General features: G+C 39.4%; 5 non-coding genes across 5 annotated transcripts; all 5 read left to right on the top strand.

Moving 5' to 3' along the window:
• Nucleotides 1-1962: 1962 nt before the first annotated feature.
• On the top strand, nt 1963-2035 carry TRNAR-CCG (transfer RNA arginine (anticodon CCG)). Its single transcript has one exon. It is a non-coding gene; the product is annotated as a tRNA-Arg (tRNA).
• A 1965-nt stretch (nt 2036-4000) lies between these two features.
• TRNAR-CCG (transfer RNA arginine (anticodon CCG)) lies at nt 4001-4073 on the top strand. The gene has a single exon. It is a non-coding gene; the product is annotated as a tRNA-Arg (tRNA).
• A 1964-nt stretch (nt 4074-6037) lies between these two features.
• On the top strand, nt 6038-6110 carry TRNAR-CCG (transfer RNA arginine (anticodon CCG)). The gene has a single exon. It is a non-coding gene; the product is annotated as a tRNA-Arg (tRNA).
• Nucleotides 6111-8076: 1966 nt separating this feature from the next.
• On the top strand, nt 8077-8149 carry TRNAR-CCG (transfer RNA arginine (anticodon CCG)). Its single transcript has one exon. It is a non-coding gene; the product is annotated as a tRNA-Arg (tRNA).
• Nucleotides 8150-10115: 1966 nt separating this feature from the next.
• TRNAR-CCG (transfer RNA arginine (anticodon CCG)) lies at nt 10116-10188 on the top strand. Its single transcript has one exon. It is a non-coding gene; the product is annotated as a tRNA-Arg (tRNA).
• The last annotated feature ends 11038 nt before the right edge of the window (nt 10189-21226 follow it).

Raw genomic sequence — 21226 nt, forward strand, 5'->3', positions numbered from 1 at the left:
ATTATTTTTAATTTTGATCTTAATTAAATATGAACGAATTTCAACATATATTAACATAAAGATGATTAAAAGGTCTCATCAATGAAAATCATCACACTCATTTCATTCACCTTGTCAATACTGATGTATTACCGCGACACTATGCAGTAAAGACACGTGAATCTTGTCCTGTCTTCATAGAGCTGCCTTGCAACTGTGACATATCACTTAATATTTTGCTTCACAGGGAGTATAGCAGCAGAGAAACAGATACTGCTAATTCAATTCCTTATGAGGGCCCCAGCATTTAAGATGTTACTCTTAAGTGAGCTCCCCTGTAGCCACCAATTGCTGAAAAGTGTCTTCCTCAGGTGCCATCTCAACTGTGAAGAGAATCCTCCTAAGCTAGCCTCCTTGCAGTGTTTTGGCACTGAGAATCATTTTCCTCAGTGAGAATCTCTGCAGTGAAAAAGTTTCTCTTAAGGGATTGTCTCTGTCGTGGAATGTTACAGGAAGTCCTCTTGGTTGGGTAGTGTCCCTGGATTGTAGATCATCCTTTTATAGAGCTGCACTGCACTCACATGTTACTGAACAGCACCTTCCTCTGCAAGAATACTAGCAGTAGAAAATATAGTCTTATGAGAATGAAGCCTGCTGTAAGAGCACCCGAAATAGCCCTATTGCCAGTGTCTCTGCAGAAAGTGGACACTGAGTTGAAACTACTTTCTTGAATTGATTGCACAGTTAAGTACCCTTGTTGCTCGGCACTGTTGCCATTATGGAATCGGAGCAATTGAGAAAGACAACGGTCCGTACTGTAGAATAGAATCCTGTTGTGCTCTTTTTAGTGACCAATCGACACTAGTGTACTAGGAATACATAAACATGATAAAACCGGAAGAAAAGTGATGAATTCAAATGTAATGCATTTTATTTAGAAAAGTCCACAAAACCTGCACCATTCAAAACTTGCAGTGAGTGATTAATAAGAGGATCTGAAACTATGTCAAAGGAAATGAATAGGTAAGACATGAAAATCACAAAAAATCTGGTGCTCAAGATGGATATTGTGTCAAGTGTCATGCCCATGAGACTCTGTGACACATGTTTCGGAAAATATCTGGCTTCAACAGGTGAAGGATTACTTGAAAAGTCAAGCAAGTTAGCAAGGATGTTCCAACCTAGAAGAGGGCATTGCAGTGTGAGGCCATCATAGAAGTCATCATTAGAGACAATGAATACATTATCACTAAGTCAATGACCTCCTAGTTATTATCTTTACCAAGTGGGTGGCCGTGAGACAGTGATCACCACAGATAGGAAGTCAGAGATGTCAGGTGAAATGAAAATATGCCAGGCAAGAAATCTAGTTTGTAGAAATCATCAATTTTTGAGACAGAGTAAGAAAAATGCTGGAACTCTAGAATAGTGTCCATAATGGAAAAATCTTACAGCAATTCTTAAATTTTGTAAAGTGCGAATGCCAAGAATATAACACACAGTGCATCGAATTTACGCATTTGGCCAATCCAAAGCAGTTGCTAAGGATTGGTGCATGTCAGGACTATTTGTCCCTATTTTGAGTTCATCTTCATTTCCATCTGTAGAAAGTACCAGTATATACACATTTTTTAGAAGACAAAACATCAGAAGCCGAACTAAAAGCTATTTCAGTGCATATAAATCAAAATACTATAAATAAGGATGGCGAGGAGTAGCAACCACCGCACTGTATACTCTCTTCAATCAAAAGTGTTCAATATGAATTGCGGAAGGGTTTGTGTTGCAGGAGTTGTTCCTTTCTTTACCTTCGCTCACTGGACCATCATATGCAAGGTGTGTTTTCCAAACTCACAGACTTGCTTTACATGTTGACTGTGTTTTTTTCATGTTTTTGTTGTTTTTGCCATGGGGTGTTTATTCTGTGTGTGAATTGGTGTTCAGCTGGACTATTATGGTCAGATCAGTGCTTTTTCATCAAGTGACCCTGTGGCCTAATGGATAAGGCATCAGCCTCCGAAGCTGGGGATTGTGGGTTCAAGTCCCACCTGGGTCGTCAATTATTTTTAATTTTGATCTTAATTAAATATGAACGAATTTCAACATATATTAACATAAAGATGATTAAAAGGTCTCATCAATGAAAATCATCACACTCATTTCATTCACCTTGTCAATACTGATGTATTACCGCGACACTATGCAGTAAAGACACTTGAATCTTGTCCTGTCTTCATAGAGCTGCCTTGCAACTGTGACATATCACTTAATATTTTGCTTCTCAGGGAGTATAGCAGCAGAGAAACAGATACTGCTAATTCAATTCCTTATGAGGGCCCCAGCATTTAAGATGTTACTCTTAAGTGAGCTCCCCTGTAGCCACCAATTGCTGAAAAGTGTCTTCCTCAGGTGCCATCTCAACTGTGAAGAGAATCCTCCTAAGCTAGCCTCCTTGCAGTGACATGGCACTGAGAATCATTTTCCTCAGTGAGAATCTCTGCAGTGAAAAAGTTTCTCTTAAGGGATTGTCTCTGTCGTGGAATGTTACAGGAAGTCCTCTTGGTTGGGTAGTGTCCCTGGATTGTAGATCATCCTTTTATAGAGCTGCACTGCACTCACATGTTACTGAACAGCACCTTCCTCTGCAAGAATACTAGCATTAGAAAATATAGTCTTATGAGAATGAAGCCTGCTGTAAGAGCACCCGAAATAGCCCTACTGCCAGTGTCTCTGCAGAAAGTGGACACTGAGTTGAAACTACTTTCTTGAATTGATTGCACAGTTAAGTACACTTGTTGCTCGGCACTGTTGCCATTATGGAATCGGAGCAATTGAGAAAGACAACGGTCCGTACTGTAGAATAGAATCCTGTTGTTCTCTTTTTAGTGACCAATCGACACCAGTGTACCAGGAATACATAAACATGATAAAACAGGAAGAAAAGTGATGAATTCAAATGTAATGCATTTTATTTAGAAAAGTCCGCAAAAAATGCACCATTCAAAACTTGCAGTGAGTGATTAATAAGAGGATCTGAAACTATGTCAAAGGAAATGAATAGGTAAGACATGAAAATCACAAAAAATCTGGTGCTCAAGATGGATATTGTGTCAAGTGTCATGCCCATGAGACTCTGTGACACATGTTTCGGAAAATATCTGGCTTCAACAGGTGAAGGATTACTTGAAAAGTCAAGCAAATTAGCAAGGATGTTCCAACCTAGAAGAGGGCATTGCAGTGTGAGGGCATCATAGAAGTCATCATTAGAGACAATGAATACATTATCACTAAGTCAATGACCTCCTAGTTATTATCTTTACCAAGTGGGTGGCCGTGAGACAGTGATCACCACAGATAGGAAGTCAGAGATGTCAGGTGAAATGAAAATATGCCAGGCAAGAAATCTAGTTTGTAGAAATCATCAATTTTTGAGACAGAGTAAGAAAAATGCTGGAACTCTAGAATAGTGTCCATAATGGAAAAATCTTACAGCAATTCTTAAATTTTGTAAAGTGCGAATGCCAAGAATATAACACACAGTGCATCGAATTTACGCATTTGGCCAATCCAAAGCAGTTGCTAAGGATTGGTGCATGTCAGGACTATTTGTCCCTATTTTCAGTTCATCTTCATTTCCATCTGTAGAAAGTACCAGTATATACACATTTTTTAGAAGACAAAACATCAGAAGCCGAACTAAAAGCTATTTCAGTGCATATAAATCAAAATACTATAAATAAGGATGGCGAGGAGTAGCAACCACCGCACTGTATACTCTCTTCAATCAAAAGTGTTCAATATGAATTGCGGAAGGGTTTGTGTTGCAGGAGTTGTTCCTTTCTTTACCTTCGCTCACTGGACCATCATATGCAAGGTGTGTTTTCCAAACTCACAGACTTGCTTTACATGTTGACTGTGTTTTTTTCATGTTTTTGTTGTTTTTGCCATGGGGTGTTTATTCTGTGTGTGAATTGGTGTTCAGATGGTCTATTATGGTCAGATCAGTGCTTTTCCATCAAGTGGCCCTGTGGCCTAATGGATAAGGCATCAGCCTCCGAAGCTGGGGATTGTGGGTTCAAGTCCCACCTGGGTCTTCAATTATTTTTTATTTTGATCTTAATTAAATATGAACGAATTTCAACATATATTAACATAAAGATGATTAAAAGGTCTCATCAATGAAAATCATCACACTCATTTCATTCACCTTGTCAATACTGATGTATTACCGCGACACTATGCAGTAAAGACACGTGAATCTTGTCCTGTCTTCATAGAGCTGCCTTGCAACTGTGACATATCACTTAATATTTTGCTTCTCAGGGAGTATAGCAGCAGAGAAACATATACTGCTCATTCAATTCATTATGAGGGCCCCAGCATTTAAGATGTCACTCTCAAGTGAGCTCCATGTAGCCACCAATTGCTGAAAAGTGTCTTCCTCAGGTGCCATCTCAACTGTGAAGAGAATACTCCTAAGCTAGCCTCCTTGCAGTGACATGTCACTGAGAATCATTTTCCTCAGTGAGAATCTCTGCAGTGAAAAAGTTTCTCTTAAGGGATTGTCTCTGTAGTGGAATGTTACAGGAAGTCCTCTTGGTTGGGTAGTGTCCCTGGATTGTAGATCATCCTTTTATAGAGCTGCACTGCACTCACATGTTACTGAACAGCACCTTCCTCTGCAAGAATACTAGCAGTAGAAAATATAGTCTTATGAGAATGAAGCCTGCTGTAAGAGCACCCGAAATAGCCCTATTGCCAGTGTCTCTGCAGAAAGTGGACACTGAGTTGAAACTACTTTCTTGAATTGATTGCACAGTTAAGTACCCTTGTTGCTCGGCACTGTTGCCATTATGGAATCGGAGCAATTGAGAAAGACAACGGTCCGTACTGTAGAATAGAATCCTGTTGTGCTCTTTTTAGTGACCAATCGACACTAGTGTACTAGGAATACATAAACATGATAAAACCGGAAGAAAAGTGATGAATTCAAATGTAATGCATTTTATTTAGAAAAGTCCACAAAACCTGCACCATTCAAAACTTGCAGTGAGTGATTAATAAGAGGATCTGAAACTATGTCAAAGGAAATGAATAGGTAAGACATGAAAATCACAAAAAATCTGGTGCTCAAGATGGATATTGTGTCAAGTGTCATGCCCATGAGACTCTGTGACACATGTTTTGGAAAATATCTGGCTTCAACAGGTGAAGGATTACTTGAAAAGTCAAGCAAGTTAGCAAGGATGTTCCAACCTAGAAGAGGGCATTGCAGTGTGAGGGCATCATAGAAGTCATCATTAGAGACAATGAATACATTATCACTAAGTCAATGACCTCTTAGTTATTATCTTTACCAAGTGGGTGGCCGTGAGACAGTGATCACCACAGATAGGAAGTCAGAGATGTCAGGTGAAATGAAAATATGCCAGGCAAGAAATCTAGTTTGTAGAAATCATCAATTTTTGAGACAGAGTAAGAAAAATGCTGGAACTCTAGAATAGTGTCCATAATGGAAAAATCTTACAGCAATTCTTAAATTTTGTAAAGTGCGAATGCCAAGAATATAACACACAGTGCATCGAATTTACGCATTTGGCCAATCCAAAGCAGTTGCTAAGGATTGGTGCATGTCAGGACTATTTGTCCCTATTTTGAGTTCATCTTCATTTCCATCTGTAGAAAGTACCAGTATATACACATTTTTTAGAAGACAAAACATCAGGAGCCGAACTAAAAGCTATTTCAGTGCATATAAATCAAAATACTATAAATAAGGATGGCGAGGAGTAGCAACCACCGCACTGTATACTCTCTTCAATCAAAAGTGTTCAATATGAATTGCGGAAGGGTTTGTGTTGCAGGAGTTGTTCCTTTCTTTACCTTCGCTCACTGGACCATCATATGCAAGGTGTGTTTTCCAAACTCACAGACTTGCTTTACATGTTGACTGTGTTTTTTTCATGTTTTTGTTGTTTTTGCCATGGGGTGTTTATTCTGTGTGTGAATTGGTGTTCAGCTGGACTATTATGGTCAGATCAGTGCTTTTTCATCAAGTGACCCTGTGGCCTAATGGATAAGGCATCAGCCTCCGAAGCTGGGGATTGTGGGTTCAAGTCCCACCTGGGTCGTCAATTATTTTTAATTTTGATCTTAATTAAATATGAACGAATTTCAACATATATTAACATAAAGATGATTAAAAGGTCTCATCAATGAAAATCATCACACTCATTTCATTCACCTTGTCAATACTGATGTATTACCGCGACACTATGCAGTAAAGACACTTGAATCTTGTCCTGTCTTCATAGAGCTGCCTTGCAACTGTGACATATCACTTAATATTTTGCTTCTCAGGGAGTATAGCAGCAGAGAAACAGATACTGCTAATTCAATTCCTTATGAGGGCCCCAGCATTTAAGATGTTACTCTTAAGTGAGCTCCCCTGTAGCCACCAATTGCTGAAAAGTGTCTTCCTCAGGTGCCATCTCAACTGTGAAGAGAATCCTCCTAAGCTAGCCTCCTTGCAGTGACATGGCACTGAGAATCATTTTCCTCAGTGAGAATCTCTGCAGTGAAAAAGTTTCTCTTAAGGGATTGTCTCTGTCGTGGAATGTTACAGGAAGTCCTCTTGGTTGGGTAGTGTCCCTGGATTGTAGATCATCCTTTTATAGAGCTGCACTGCACTCACATGTTACTGAACAGCACCTTCCTCTGCAAGAATACTAGCATTAGAAAATATAGTCTTATGAGAATGAAGCCTGCTGTAAGAGCACCCGAAATAGCCCTACTGCCAGTGTCTCTGCAGAAAGTGGACACTGAGTTGAAACTACTTTCTTGAATTGATTGCACAGTTAAGTACACTTGTTGCTCGGCACTGTTGCCATTATGGAATCGGAGCAATTGAGAAAGACAACGGTCCGTACTGTAGAATAGAATCCTGTTGTGCTCTTTTTAGTGACCAATCGACACCAGTGTACCAGGAATACATAAACATGATAAAACAGGAAGAAAAGTGATGAATTCAAATGTAATGCATTTTATTTAGAAAAGTCCGCAAAAAATGCACCATTCAAAACTTGCAGTGAGTGATTAATAAGAGGATCTGAAACTATGTCAAAGGAAATGAATAGGTAAGACATGAAAATCACAAAAAATCTGGTGCTCAAGATGGATATTGTGTCAAGTGTCATGCCCATGAGACTCTGTGACACATGTTTCGGAAAATATCTGGCTTCAACAGGTGAAGGATTACTTGAAAAGTCAAGCAAATTAGCAAGGATGTTCCAACCTAGAAGAGGGCATTGCAGTGTGAGGGCATCATAGAAGTCATCATTAGAGACAATGAATACATTATCACTAAGTCAATGACCTCCTAGTTATTATCTTTACCAAGTGGGTGGCCGTGAGACAGTGATCACCACAGATAGGAAGTCAGAGATGTCAGGTGAAATGAAAATATGCCAGGCAAGAAATCTAGTTTGTAGAAATCATCAATTTTTGAGACAGAGTAAGAAAAATGCTGGAACTCTAGAATAGTGTCCATAATGGAAAAATCTTACAGCAATTCTTAAATTTTGTAAAGTGCGAATGCCAAGAATATAACACACAGTGCATCGAATTTACGCATTTGGCCAATCCAAAGCAGTTGCTAAGGATTGGTGCATGTCAGGACTATTTGTCCCTATTTTCAGTTCATCTTCATTTCCATCTGTAGAAAGTACCAGTATATACACATTTTTTAGAAGACAAAACATCAGAAGCCGAACTAAAAGCTATTTCAGTGCATATAAATCAAAATACTATAAATAAGGATGGCGAGGAGTAGCAACCACCGCACTGTATACTCTCTTCAATCAAAAGTGTTCAATATGAATTGCGGAAGGGTTTGTGTTGCAGGAGTTGTTCCTTTCTTTACCTTCGCTCACTGGACCATCATATGCAAGGTGTGTTTTCCAAACTCACAGACTTGCTTTACATGTTGACTGTGTTTTTTTCATGTTTTTGTTGTTTTTGCCATGGGGTGTTTATTCTGTGTGTGAATTGGTGTTCAGATGGTCTATTATGGTCAGATCAGTGCTTTTTCCATCAAGTGGCCCTGTGGCCTAATGGATAAGGCATCAGCCTCCGAAGCTGGGGATTGTGGGTTCAAGTCCCACCTGGGTCTTCAATTATTTTTAATTTTGATCTTAATTAAATATGAACGAATTTCAACATATATTAACATAAAGATGATTAAAAGGTCTCATCAATGAAAATCATCACACTCATTTCATTCACCTTGTCAATACTGATGTATTACCGCGACACTATGCAGTAAAGACACGTGAATCTTGTCCTGTCTTCATAGAGCTGCCTTGCAACTGTGACATATCACTTAATATTTTGCTTCTCAGGGAATATAGCAGCAGAGAAACATATACTGCTCATTCAATTCCTTATGAGGGCCCCAGCATTTAAGATGTTACTCTTAAGTGAGCTCCCCTGTAGCCACCAATTGCTGAAAAGTGTCTTCCTCAGGTGCCATCTCAACTGTGAAGAGAATCCTCCTAAGCTAGCCTCCTTGCAGTGACATGTCACTGAGAATCATTTTCCTCAGTGAGAATCTCTGCAGTGAAAAAGCTTCTCTTAAGGGATTGGCTCTGTAGTGGAATGTTACAGGAAGTCCTCTTGGTTGGGTAGTGTCCCTGGATTGTAGATCATCCTTTTATAGAGCTGCACTGCACTCACATGTTACTGAACAGCACCTTCCTCTGCAAGAATACTAGCAGTAGAAAATATAGTCTTATGAGAATGAAGCCTGCTGTAAGAGCACCCGAATTAGCCCTATTGCCAGTGTCTCTGCAGAAAGTGGACACTGAGTTGAAACTACTTTCTTGAATTGATTGCACAGTTAAGTACCCTTGTTGCTCGGCACTGTTGCCATTATGGAATCGGAGCAATTGAGAAAGACAACGGTCCGTACTGTAGAATAGAATCCTGTTGTGCTCTTTTTAGTGACCAATCGACACCAGTGTACCGGGAATACATAAACATGATAAAACAGGAAGAAAAATGATGAATTCAAATGTAATGCATTTTATTTAGAAAAGGCCACAAAACCTGCACCATTCAAAACTTGCAGTGAGTGATTAATAAGAGGATCTGAAACTATGTCAAAGGAAATGAATAGGTAAGACATGAAAATCACAAAAAGTCTGGTGCTCAAGATGGATATTGTGTCAAGTGTCATGACCATGAGACTGTGTGACACATGTTTCAGAAAATATCTGGCTTCAACAGGTGAAGGATTACTTGAAAAGTCAAGCAAGTTAGCAAGTATGTTCCAACCTAGAAGAGTGCATTGCAGTGTGAGGGCATCATAGAAGTCATCATTAGAGACAATGAATACATTATCACTAAGTCAATGACCTCCTAGTTATTATCTTTACCAAGTGGGTGGCCGTGAGACAGTGATCACCACAGATAGGAAGTCAGAGATGTCAGGTGAAATGAAAATATGCCAGGCAAGAAATCTAGTTTGTAGAAATCATCATTTTTTTGAGACAGAGTAAGAAAAATGCTGGAACTCTAGAATAGTGTCCATAATGGAAAAATCTTACAGCAGTTCTTAAATTTTGTAAAGTGTGAATGCCAAGAATATAACACACAGTGCATCGAATTTACGCATTTGGCCAATCCAAAGCAGTTGCTAAGGATTGGTGCATGTCAGGACTATTTGTCCCTATTTTGAGTTCTCTTCATTTCCATCTGTAGAAAGTACCAGTATATACACATTTTTTAGAAGACAAAACATCAGAAGCCAAACTAAAAGCTATGTCAGTGCATATAAATCAAAATACTATAAATAAGGATGGCGAGGAGTAGCAACCACCGCACTGTATACTCTCTTCAATCAAAAGTGTTCAATATGAATTGCGGAAGGGTTTGTGTTGCAGGAGTTGTTCCTTTCTTTACCTTCGCTCACTGGACCATCATATGCAAGGTGTGTTTTCCAAACTCACAGACTTGCTTTACATGTTGACTGTGTTTTTTTCATGTTTTTGTTGTTTTTGCCATGGGGTGTTTATTCTGTGTGTGAATTGGTGTTCAGATGGTCTATTATGGTCAGATCAGTGCTTTTTCCATCAAGTGGCCCTGTGGCCTAATGGATAAGGCATCAGCCTCCGAAGCTGGGGATTGTGGGTTCAAGTCCCACCTGGGTCTTCAATTATTTTTAATTTTGATCTTAATTAAATATGAACGAATTTCAACATATATTAACATAAAGATGATTAAAAGGTCTCATCAATGAAAATCATCACACTCATTTCATTCACCTTGTCAATACTGATGTATTACCGCGACACTATGCAGTAAAGACACGTGAATCTTGTCCTGTCTTCATAGAGCTGCCTTGCAACTGTGACATATCACTTAATATTTTGCTTCTCAGGGAATATAGCAGCAGAGAAACATATACTGCTCATTCAATTCCTTATGAGGGCCCCAGCATTTAAGATGTTACTCTTAAGTGAGCTCCCCTGTAGCCACCAATTGCTGAAAAGTGTCTTCCTCAGGTGCCATCTCAACTGTGAAGAGAATCCTCCTAAGCTAGCCTCCTTGCAGTGACATGTCACTGAGAATCATTTTCCTCAGTGAGAATCTCTGCAGTGAAAAAGCTTCTCTTAAGGGATTGGCTCTGTAGTGGAATGTTACAGGAAGTCCTCTTGGTTGGGTAGTGTCCCTGGATTGTAGATCATCCTTTTATAGAGCTGCACTGCACTCACATGTTACTGAACAGCACCTTCCTCTGCAAGAATACTAGCAGTAGAAAATATAGTCTTATGAGAATGAAGCCTGCTGTAAGAGCACCCGAATTAGCCCTATTGCCAGTGTCTCTGCAGAAAGTGGACACTGAGTTGAAACTACTTTCTTGAATTGATTGCACAGTTAAGTACCCTTGTTGCTCGGCACTGTTGCCATTATGGAATCGGAGCAATTGAGAAAGACAACGGTCCGTACTGTAGAATAGAATCCTGTTGTGCTCTTTTTAGTGACCAATCGACACCAGTGTACCGGGAATACATAAACATGATAAAACAGGAAGAAAAATGATGAATTCAAATGTAATGCATTTTATTTAGAAAAGGCCACAAAACCTGCACCATTCAAAACTTGCAGTGAGTGATTAATAAGAGGATCTGAAACTATGTCAAAGGAAATGAATAGGTAAGACATGAAAATCACAAAAAGTCTGGTGCTCAAGATGGATATTGTGTCAAGTGTCATGACCATGAGACTGTGTGACACATGTTTCAGAAAATATCTGGCTTCAACAGGTGAAGGATTACTTGAAAAGTCAAGCAAGTTAGCAAGTATGTTCCAACCTAGAAGAGGGCATTGCAGTGTGAGGGCATCATAGAAGTCATCATTAGAGACAATGAATACATTATCACTAAGTCAATGACCTCCTAGTTATTATCTTTACCAAGTGGGTGGCCGTGAGACAGTGATCACCACAGATAGGAAGTCAGAGATGTCAGGTGAAATGAAAATATGCCAGGCAAGAAATCTAGTTTGTAGAAATCATCATTTTTTTGAGACAGAGTAAGAAAAATGCTGGAACTCTAGAATAGTGTCCATAATGGAAAAATCTTACAGCAGTTCTTAAATTTTGTAAAGTGCGAATGCCAAGAATATAACACACAGTGCATCGAATTTACGCATTTGGCCAATCCAAAGCAGTTGCTAAGGATTGGTGCATGTCAGGACTATTTGTCCCTATTTTGAGTTCTCTTCATTTCCATCTGTAGAAAGTACCAGTATATACACATTTTTTAGAAGACAAAACATCAGAAGCCAAACTAAAAGCTATGTCAGTGCATATAAATCAAAATACTATAAATAAGGATGGCGAGGAGTAGCAACCACCGCACTGTATACTCTCTTCAATCAAAAGTGTTCAATATGAATTGCGGAAGGGTTTGTGTTGCAGGAGTTGTTCCTTTCTTTACCTTCGCTCACTGGACCATCATATGCAAGGTGTGTTTTCCAAACTCACAGACTTGCTTTACATGTTGACTGTGTTTTTTTCATGTTTTTGTTGTTTTTGCCATGGGGTGTTTATTCTGTGTGTGAATTGGTGTTCAGCTCGTCTATTACGGTCAGATCAGTGCTTTTCCATCAAGTGGCCCTGTGGCCTAATGGATAAGTCATCAGCCTCCGAAGCTGGGGATTGTTGGTTCAAGTCCCACCTGGGTCGTCAATTATTTTTAATTTTGATCTTAATTAAATATGAACGAATTTCAACATATATTAACATAAAGATGATTAAAAGGTCTCATCAATGAAAATCATCACACTCATTTCATTCACCTTGTCAATACTGATGTATTACCGCGACACTATGCAGTAAAGACACGTGAATCTTGTCCTGTCTTCATAGAGCTGCCTTGCAACTGTGACATATCACTTAATATTTTGCTTCTCAGGGAGTATAGCAGCAGAGAAACATATACTGCTCATTCAATTCCTTATGAGGGCCCCAGCATTTAAGATGTTACTCTTAAGTGAGCTCCCATGTAGCCACCAATTGCTGAAAAGTGTCTTCCTCAGGTGCCATCTCAACTGTGAAGAGAATCCTCCTAAGCTAGCCTCCTTACAGTGACATGTCACTGAGAATCATTTTCCTCGGTGAGAATCTCTGCAGTGAAAAAGTTTCTCTTAAGTGATTGTCTCTGTAGTGGAATGTTACAGGAAGTCCTCTTGGTTGGGTAGTGTCCCTGGATTGTAGATCATCCTTTTATAGAGCTGCACTGCACTCACATGTTACTGAACAGCACCTTCCTCTGCAAGAATACTAGCAGTAGAAAATATAGTCTTATGAGAATGAAGCCTGCTGTAAGAGCACCCGAAATAGCCCTATTGCCAGTGTCTCTGCAGAAAGTGGACACTGAGTTGAAACTACTTTCTTGAATTGATTGCACAGTTAAGTACCCTTGTTGCTCGGCACTGTTGCCATTATGGAATCGGAGCAATTGAGAAAGACAACGGTCCGTACTGTAGAATAGAATCCTGTTGTGCTCTTTTTAGTGACCAATCGACACCAGTGTACCAGGAATACATAAACATGATAAAACAGGAAGAAAAGTGATGAATTCAAATGTAATGCATTTTATTTAGAAAAGTCCACAAAACCTGCACCATTCAAAACTTGCAGTGAGTGATTAATAAGAGGATTTGAAACTATGTCAAAGGAAATGAATAGGTAAGACATGAAAATCACAATAAATCTGGTGCTCAAGATGGATATTGTGTCAAGTGTCATGCCCATGAGACTCTGTGACACATGTTTTGGAAAATATCTGGCTTCAACAGGTGAAGGATTACTTGAAAAGTCAACAAGTTAGCAAGGATGTTCCAACCTAGAAGAGGGCATTGCAGTGTGAGGGCATCATAGAAGTCATCATTAGAGACAATGAATACATTATCACTAAGTCAATGACCCCCTAGTTATTATCTTTACCAAGTGGGTGGCCGTGAGACAGTGATCGCCACAGATAGGAAGTCAGAGATGTCAGGTGAAATGAAAATATGCCAGGCAAGAAATCTAGTTTGTAGAAATCATCAATTTTTGAGACAGAGTAAGAAAAATGCTGGAACTCTAGAATAGTGTCCATAATGGAAAAATCTTACAGCAATTCTTAAATTTTGTAAAGTGCGAATGCCAAGAATATAACACACAGTGCATCGAATTTACGCATTTGGCCAATCCAAAGCAGTTGCTAAGGATTGGTGCATGTCAGGACTATTTGTCCCTATTTTGAGTTCATCTTCATTTCCATCTGTAGAAAGTACCAGTATATACACATTTTTTAGAAGACAAAACATCAGAAGCCAAACTAAGAGCTATTTCAGTGCATATAAATCAAAATACTATAAATAAGGATGGCGAGGAGTAGCAACCACCGCACTGTATACTCTCTTCAATCAAAAGTGTTCAATATGAATTGCGGAAGGGTTTGTGTTGCAGGAGTTGTTCCTTTCTTTACCTTCGCTCACTGGACCATCATATGCAAGGTGTGTTTTCCAAACTCACAGACTTGCTTTACACGTTGACTGTGTTTTTTTCATGTTTTTGTTGTTTTTGCCATGGGGTGTTTATTCTGTGTGTGAATTGGTGTTCAGCTGGTCTATTATGGTCAGATCAGTGCTTTTCCATCAAGTGGCCCTGTGGCCTAATGGATAAGGCATCATCCTCCGAAGCCGGGGATTGTGGGTTCAAGTCCCACCTGGGTCGTCAATTATTTTTAATTTTGATCTTAATTAAATATGAACGAATTTCAACATATATTAACATAAAGATGATTAAAAGGTCTCATCAATGAAAATCATCACACTCATTTCATTCACCTTGTCAATACTGATGTATTACCGCGACACTATGCAGTAAAGACACGTGAATCTTGTCCTGTCTTCATAGAGCTGCCTTGCAACTGTGACATATCACTTAATATTTTGCTTCTCAGGGAGTATAGCAGCAGAGAAACATATACTGCTCATTCAATTCCTTATGAGGGCCCCAGCATTTAAGATGTTACTCTTAAGTGAGCTCCCATGTAGCCACCAATTGCTGAAAAGTGTCTTCCTCAGGTGCCATCTCAACTGTGAAGAGAATCCTCCTAAGCTAGCCTCCTTACAGTGACATGTCACTGAGAATCATTTTCCTCGGTGAGAATCTCTGCAGTGAAAAAGTTTCTCTTAAGTGATTGTCTCTGTAGTGGAATGTTACAGGAAGTCCTCTTGGTTGGGTAGTGTCCCTGGATTGTAGATCATCCTTTTATAGAGCTGCACTGCACTCACATGTTACTGAACAGCACCTTCCTCTGCAAGAATACTAGCAGTAGAAAATATAGTCTTATGAGAATGAAGCCTGCTGTAAGAGCACCCGAAATAGCCCTATTGCCAGTGTCTCTGCAGAAAGTGGACACTGAGTTGAAACTACTTTCTTGAATTGATTGCACAGTTAAGTACCCTTGTTGCTCGGCACTGTTGCCATTATGGAATCGGAGCGATTGAGAAAGACAACGGTCCGTACTGTAGAATAGAATCCTGTTGTGCTCTTTTTAGTGACCAATCGACACCAGTGTACCAGGAATACATAAACATGATAAAACAGGAAGAAAAGTGATGAATTCAAATGTAATGCATTTTATTTAGAAAAGTCCACAAAACCTGCACCATTCAAAACTTGCAGTGAGTGATTAATAAGAGGATTTGAAACTATGTCAAAGGAAATGAATAGGTAAGACATGAAAATCACAATAAATCTGGTGCTCAAGATGGATATTGTGTCAAGTGTCATGCCCATGAGACTCTGTGACACATGTTTTGGAAAATATCTGGCTTCAACAGGTGAAGGATTACTTGAAAAGTCAACAAGTTAGCAAGGATGTTCCAACCTAGAAGAGGGCATTGCAGTGTGAGGGCATCATAGAAGTCATCATTAGAGACAATGAATACATTATCACTAAGTCAATGACCCCCTAGTTATTATCTTTACCAAGTGGGTGGCCGTGAGACAGTGATCGCCACAGATAGGAAGTCAGAGATGTCAGGTGAAATGAAAATATGCCAGGCAAGAAATCTAGTTTGTAGAAATCATCAATTTTTGAGACAGAGTAAGAAAAATGCTGGAACTCTAGAATAGTGTCCATAATGGAAAAATCTTACAGCAATTCTTAAATTTTGTAAAGTGCGAATGCCAAGAATATAACACACAGTGCATCGAATTTACGCATTTGGCCAATCCAAAGCAGTTGCTAAGGATTGGTGCATGTCAGGACTATTTGTCCCTATTTTGAGTTCATCTTCATTTCCATCTGTAGAAAGTACCAGTATATACACATTTTTTAGAAGACAAAACATCAGAAGCCAAACTAAGAGCTATTTCAGTGCATATAAATCAAAATACTATAAATAAGGATGGCGAGGAGTAGCAACCACCGCACTGTATACTCTCTTCAATCAAAAGTGTTCAATATGAATTGCGGAAGGGTTTGTGTTGCAGGAGTTGTTCCTTTCTTTACCTTCGCTCACTGGACCATCATATGCAAGGTGTGTTTTCCAAACTCACAGACTTGCTTTACACGTTGACTGTGTTTTTTTCATGTTTTTGTTGTTTTTGCCATGGGGTGTTTATTCTGTGTGTGAATTGGTGTTCAGCTGGTCTATTATGGTCAGATCAGTGCTTTTCCATCAAGTGGCCCTGTGGCCTAATGGATAAGGCATCATCCTCCGAAGCCGGGGATTGTGGGTTCAAGTCCCACCTGGGTCGTCAATTATTTTTAATTTTGATCTTAATTAAATATGAACGAATTTCAACATATATTAACATAAAGATGATTAAAAGGTCTCATCAATGAAAATCATCACACTCATTTCATTCACCTTGTCAATACTGATGTATTACCGCGACACTATGCAGTAAAGACACGTGAATCTTGTCCTGTCTTCATAGAGCTGCCTTGCAACTGTGACATATCACTTAATATTTTGCTTCTCAGGGAGTATAGCAGCAGAGAAACATATACTGCTCATTCAATTCCTTATGAGGGCCCCAGCATTTAAGATGTTACTCTTAAGTGAGCTCCCATGTAGCCACCAATTGCTGAAAAGTGTCTTCCTCAGGTGCCATCTCAACTGTGAAGAGAATCCTCCTAAGCTAGCCTCCTTACAGTGACATGTCACTGAGAATCATTTTCCTCGGTGAGAATCTCTGCAGTGAAAAAGTTTCTCTTAAGTGATTGTCTCTGTAGTGGAATGTTACAGGAAGTCCTCTTGGTTGGGTAGTGTCCCTGGATTGTAGATCATCCTTTTATAGAGCTGCACTGCACTCACATGTTACTGAACAGCACCTTCCTCTGCAAGAATACTAGCAGTAGAAAATATAGTCTTATGAGAATGAAGCCTGCTGTAAGAGCACCCGAAATAGCCCTATTGCCAGTGTCTCTGCAGAAAGTGGACACTGAGTTGAAACTACTTTCTTGAATTGATTGCACAGTTAAGTACCCTTGTTGCTCGGCACTGTTGCCATTATGGAATCGGAGCAATTGAGAAAGACAACGGTCCGTACTGTAGAATAGAATCCTGTTGTGCTCTTTTTAGTGACCAATCGACACCAGTGTACCAGGAATACATAAACATGATAAAACAGGAACAAAAGTGATGAATTCAAATGTAATGCATTTTATTTAGAAAAGTCCACAAAACCTGCACCATTCAAAACTTGCAGTGAGTGATTAATAAGAGGATTTGAAACTATGTCAAAGGAAATGAATAGGTAAGACATGAAAATCACAATAAATCTGGTGCTCAAGATGGATATTGTGTCAAGTGTCATGCCCATGAGACTCTGTGACACATGTTTTGGAAAATATCTGGCTTCAACAGGTGAAGGATTACTTGAAAAGTCAACAAGTTAGCAAGGATGTTCCAACCTAGAAGAGGGCATTGCAGTGTGAGGGCATCATAGAAGTCATCATTAGAGACAATGAATACATTATCACTAAGTCAATGACCCCCTAGTTATTATCTTTACCAAGTGGGTGGCCGTGAGACAGTGATCGCCACAGATAGGAAGTCAGAGATGTCAGGTGAAATGAAAATATGCCAGGCAAGAAATCTAGTTTGTAGAAATCATCAATTTTTGAGACAGAGTAAGAAAAATGCTGGAACTCTAGAATAGTGTCCATAATGGAAAAATCTTACAGCAATTCTTAAATTTTGTAAAGTGCGAATGCCAAGAATATAACACACAGTGCATCGAATTTACGCATTTGGCCAATCCAAAGCAGTTGCTAAGGATTGGTGCATGTCAGGACTATTTGTCCCTATTTTGAGTTCATCTTCATTTCCATCTGTAGAAAGTACCAGTATATACACATTTTTTAGAAGACAAAACATCAGAAGCCGAACTAAAAGCTATTTCAGTGCATATAAATCAAAATACTATAAATAAGGATGGCGAGGAGTAGCAACCACCGCACTGTATACTCTCTTCAATCAAAAGTGTTCAATATGAATTGCGTAAGGGTTTGTGTTGCAGGAGTTGTTCCTTTCTTTACCTTCGCTCACTGGACCATCATATGCAAGGTGTGTTTTCCAAACTCACAGACTTGCTTTACACGTTGACTGTGTTTTTTTCATGTTTTTGTTGTTTTTGCCATGGGGTGTTTATTCTGTGTGTGAATTGGTGTTCAGCTGGTCTATTATGGTCAGATCAGTGCTTTTCCATCAAGTGGCCCTGTGACCTAATGGATAAGGCGTCAGCCTCCGAAGCCGGGGATTGTGGGTTCAAGTCCCACCTGAGTCGTCAATTATTTTTAATTTTGATCTTAATTAAATATGAACGAATTTCAACATATATTAACATAAAGATGATTAAAAGGTCTCATCAATGAAAATCATCACACTCATTTCATTCACCTTGTCAATACTGATGTATTACCGCGACACTATGCAGTAAAGACACGTGAATCTTGTCCTGTCTTCATAGAGCTGCCTTGCAACTGTGACATATCACTTAATATTTTGCTTCTCAGGGAGTATAGCAGCAGAGAAACATATACTGCTCACTCAATTCCTTATGAGGGCCCCAGCATTTAAGATGTTACTCTTAAGTGAGCTCCCATGTAGCCACCAATTGCTGAAAAGTGTCTTCCTCAGGTGCCATCTCAACTGTGAAGAGAATCCTCCTAAGCTAGCCTCCTTGCAGTGACATGTCACTGAGAATCATTTTCCTCAGTGAGAATCTCTGCAGTGAAAAAGTTTCTCTTAAGGGATTGTCTCTGTAGTGGAATGTTACAGGAAGTCCTCTTGGTTGGGTAGTGTCCCTGGATTGTAGATCATCCTTTTATAGAGCTGCACTGCACTCACATGTTACTGAACAGCACCTTCCTCTGCAAGAATACTAGCAGTAGAAAATATAGTCTTATGAGAATGAAGCCTGCTGTAAGAGCACCCGAAATAGCCCTATTGCCAGTGTCTCTGCAGAAAGTGGACACTGAGTTGAAACTACTTTCTTGAATTGATTGCACAGTTAAGTACCCTTGTTGCTCGGCACTGTTGCCATTATGGAATCAGAGCGATTGAGAAAGACAACGGTCCGTACTGTAGAATAGAATCCTGTTGTGCTCTTTTTAGTGACCAATCGACACCAGTGTACCAGGAATACATAAACATGATAAAACAGGAAGAAAAGTGATGAATTCAAATGTAATGCATTTTATTTAGAAAAGTCCACAAAACCTGCACCATTCAAAACTTGCAGTGAGTGATTAATAAGAGGATCTGAAACTATGTCAAAGGAAATGAATAGGTAAGACATGAAAATCACAAAAAATCTGGTGCTCAAGATGGATATTGTGTCAAGTGTCATGCCCATGAGACTCTGTGACACATGTTTCGGAAAATATCTGGCTTCAACAGGTGAAGGATTACTTGAAAAGTCAAGCAAATTAGCAAGGATGTTCCAACCTAGAAGAGGGCATTGCAGTGTGAGGGCATCATAGAAGTCATCATTAGAGACAATGAATACATTATCACTAAGTCAATGACCTCCTAGTTATTATCTTTACCAAGTGGGTGGCCGTGAGACAGTGATCACCACAGATAGGAAGTCAGAGATGTCAGGTGAAATGAAAATATGCCAGGCAAGAAATCTAGTTTGTAGAAATCATCAATTTTTGAGACAGAGTAAGAAAAATGCTGGAACTCTAGAATAGTGTCCATAATGGAAAAATCTTACAGCAATTCTTAAATTTTGTAAAGTGCGAATGCCAAGAATATAACACACAGTGCATCGAATTTACGCATTTGGCCAATCCAAAGCAGTTGCTAAGGATTGGTGTATGTCAGGACTATTTGTCCCTATTTTGAGTTCATCTTCATTTCCATCTGTAGAAAGTACCAGTACATACAAATTTTTTAGAAGACAAAACATCAGAAGCCAAACTAAAAGCTATTTCAGTGCATATAAATCAAAATACTATAAATAAGGATGGCGAGGAGTAGCAACCACCGCACTGTATACTCTCTTCAATCAAAAGTGTTCAATATGAATTGCGGAAGGGTTTGTGTTGCAGGAGTTGTTCCTTTCTTTACCTTCGCTCACTGGACCTTCATATGCAGGGTGTGTTTTCCAAACTCACAGACTTGCTCTACATGTTGACTGTGTTTTTTTTTCATGTTTTTGTTGTTTTTGCCATGGGGTGTTTATTCTGTGTTTGAATTGGTGTTCAGTTGGTCTATTATGGTCAGATCAGTCCTTTTCTATCAAGTGTCCCTGTGGCCTAATGGATAAGGCATCAGCCTCCAAAGCTGGGGATTGTGGGTTCAAGTCCCACCTGGGTAGTCAATTATTTTTAATTTTGATCTTAATTAAATATGAACGAATTTCAACATATATTAACATAAAGATGATTAAAAGGTCTCATCAATGAAAATCATCACACTCATTTCATTCACCTTGTCAATACTGATATATTACCGCGAGACTATGCAGTAAAGACACGTGAATCTTGTCCTGTCTTCATAGAGCTGCCTTGCAACTGTGACATGTCACTTAATATTTTGTTTCTCAGGGAGTATAGCAGCAGAGAAACAGATACTGCTAATTCATTTCCTTATGAGGGCCCCAGCATTTAAGATGTTACTCTTAAGTGAGCTCCCATGTAGCCACCAATTGCTGAAAAGTGTCTTCCTCAGGTGCCATCTCAACTGTGAAGAGAATCCTCCTAAGCTAGCCTCCTTGCAGTGACATGGCACTGAGAATCATTTTCCTCAGTGAGAATCTCTGCAGTGAAAAAGTTTCTCTTAAGGGATTGTCTCTGTCGTGGAATGTTACAGGAAGTCCTCTTGGTTGGGTAGTGTCCCTGGATTGTAGATCATCCTTCTATAGAGCTGCACTGCACTCATATGTTACTGAACAGCACCTTCCTCTGCAAGAATACTAGCAGTAGAAAATATAGTCTTATGAGAAAGAAGCCTGCTGTAAGAGCACCCGAAATAGCCCTACTGCCAGTGTCTCTGCAGAAAGTGGACACTGAGTTGAAACTACTTTCTTGAATTGATTGCACAGTTAAGTACCCTTGTTGCTCGGCACTGTTGCCATTATGGAATCGGAGCGATTGAGAAAGACAACGGTCCGTATTGTAGAATAGAATCCTGTTGTGCTCTTTTTAGTGACCAATCGACACCAGTG

This window comes from Ambystoma mexicanum, chromosome 3q, assembly GCF_040938575.1.
Source record: "Ambystoma mexicanum isolate Mex_15411 chromosome 3q, UKY_AmexF1_1, whole genome shotgun sequence".
NCBI classification, from domain to species: Eukaryota; Metazoa; Chordata; class Amphibia; order Caudata; family Ambystomatidae; genus Ambystoma; species Ambystoma mexicanum.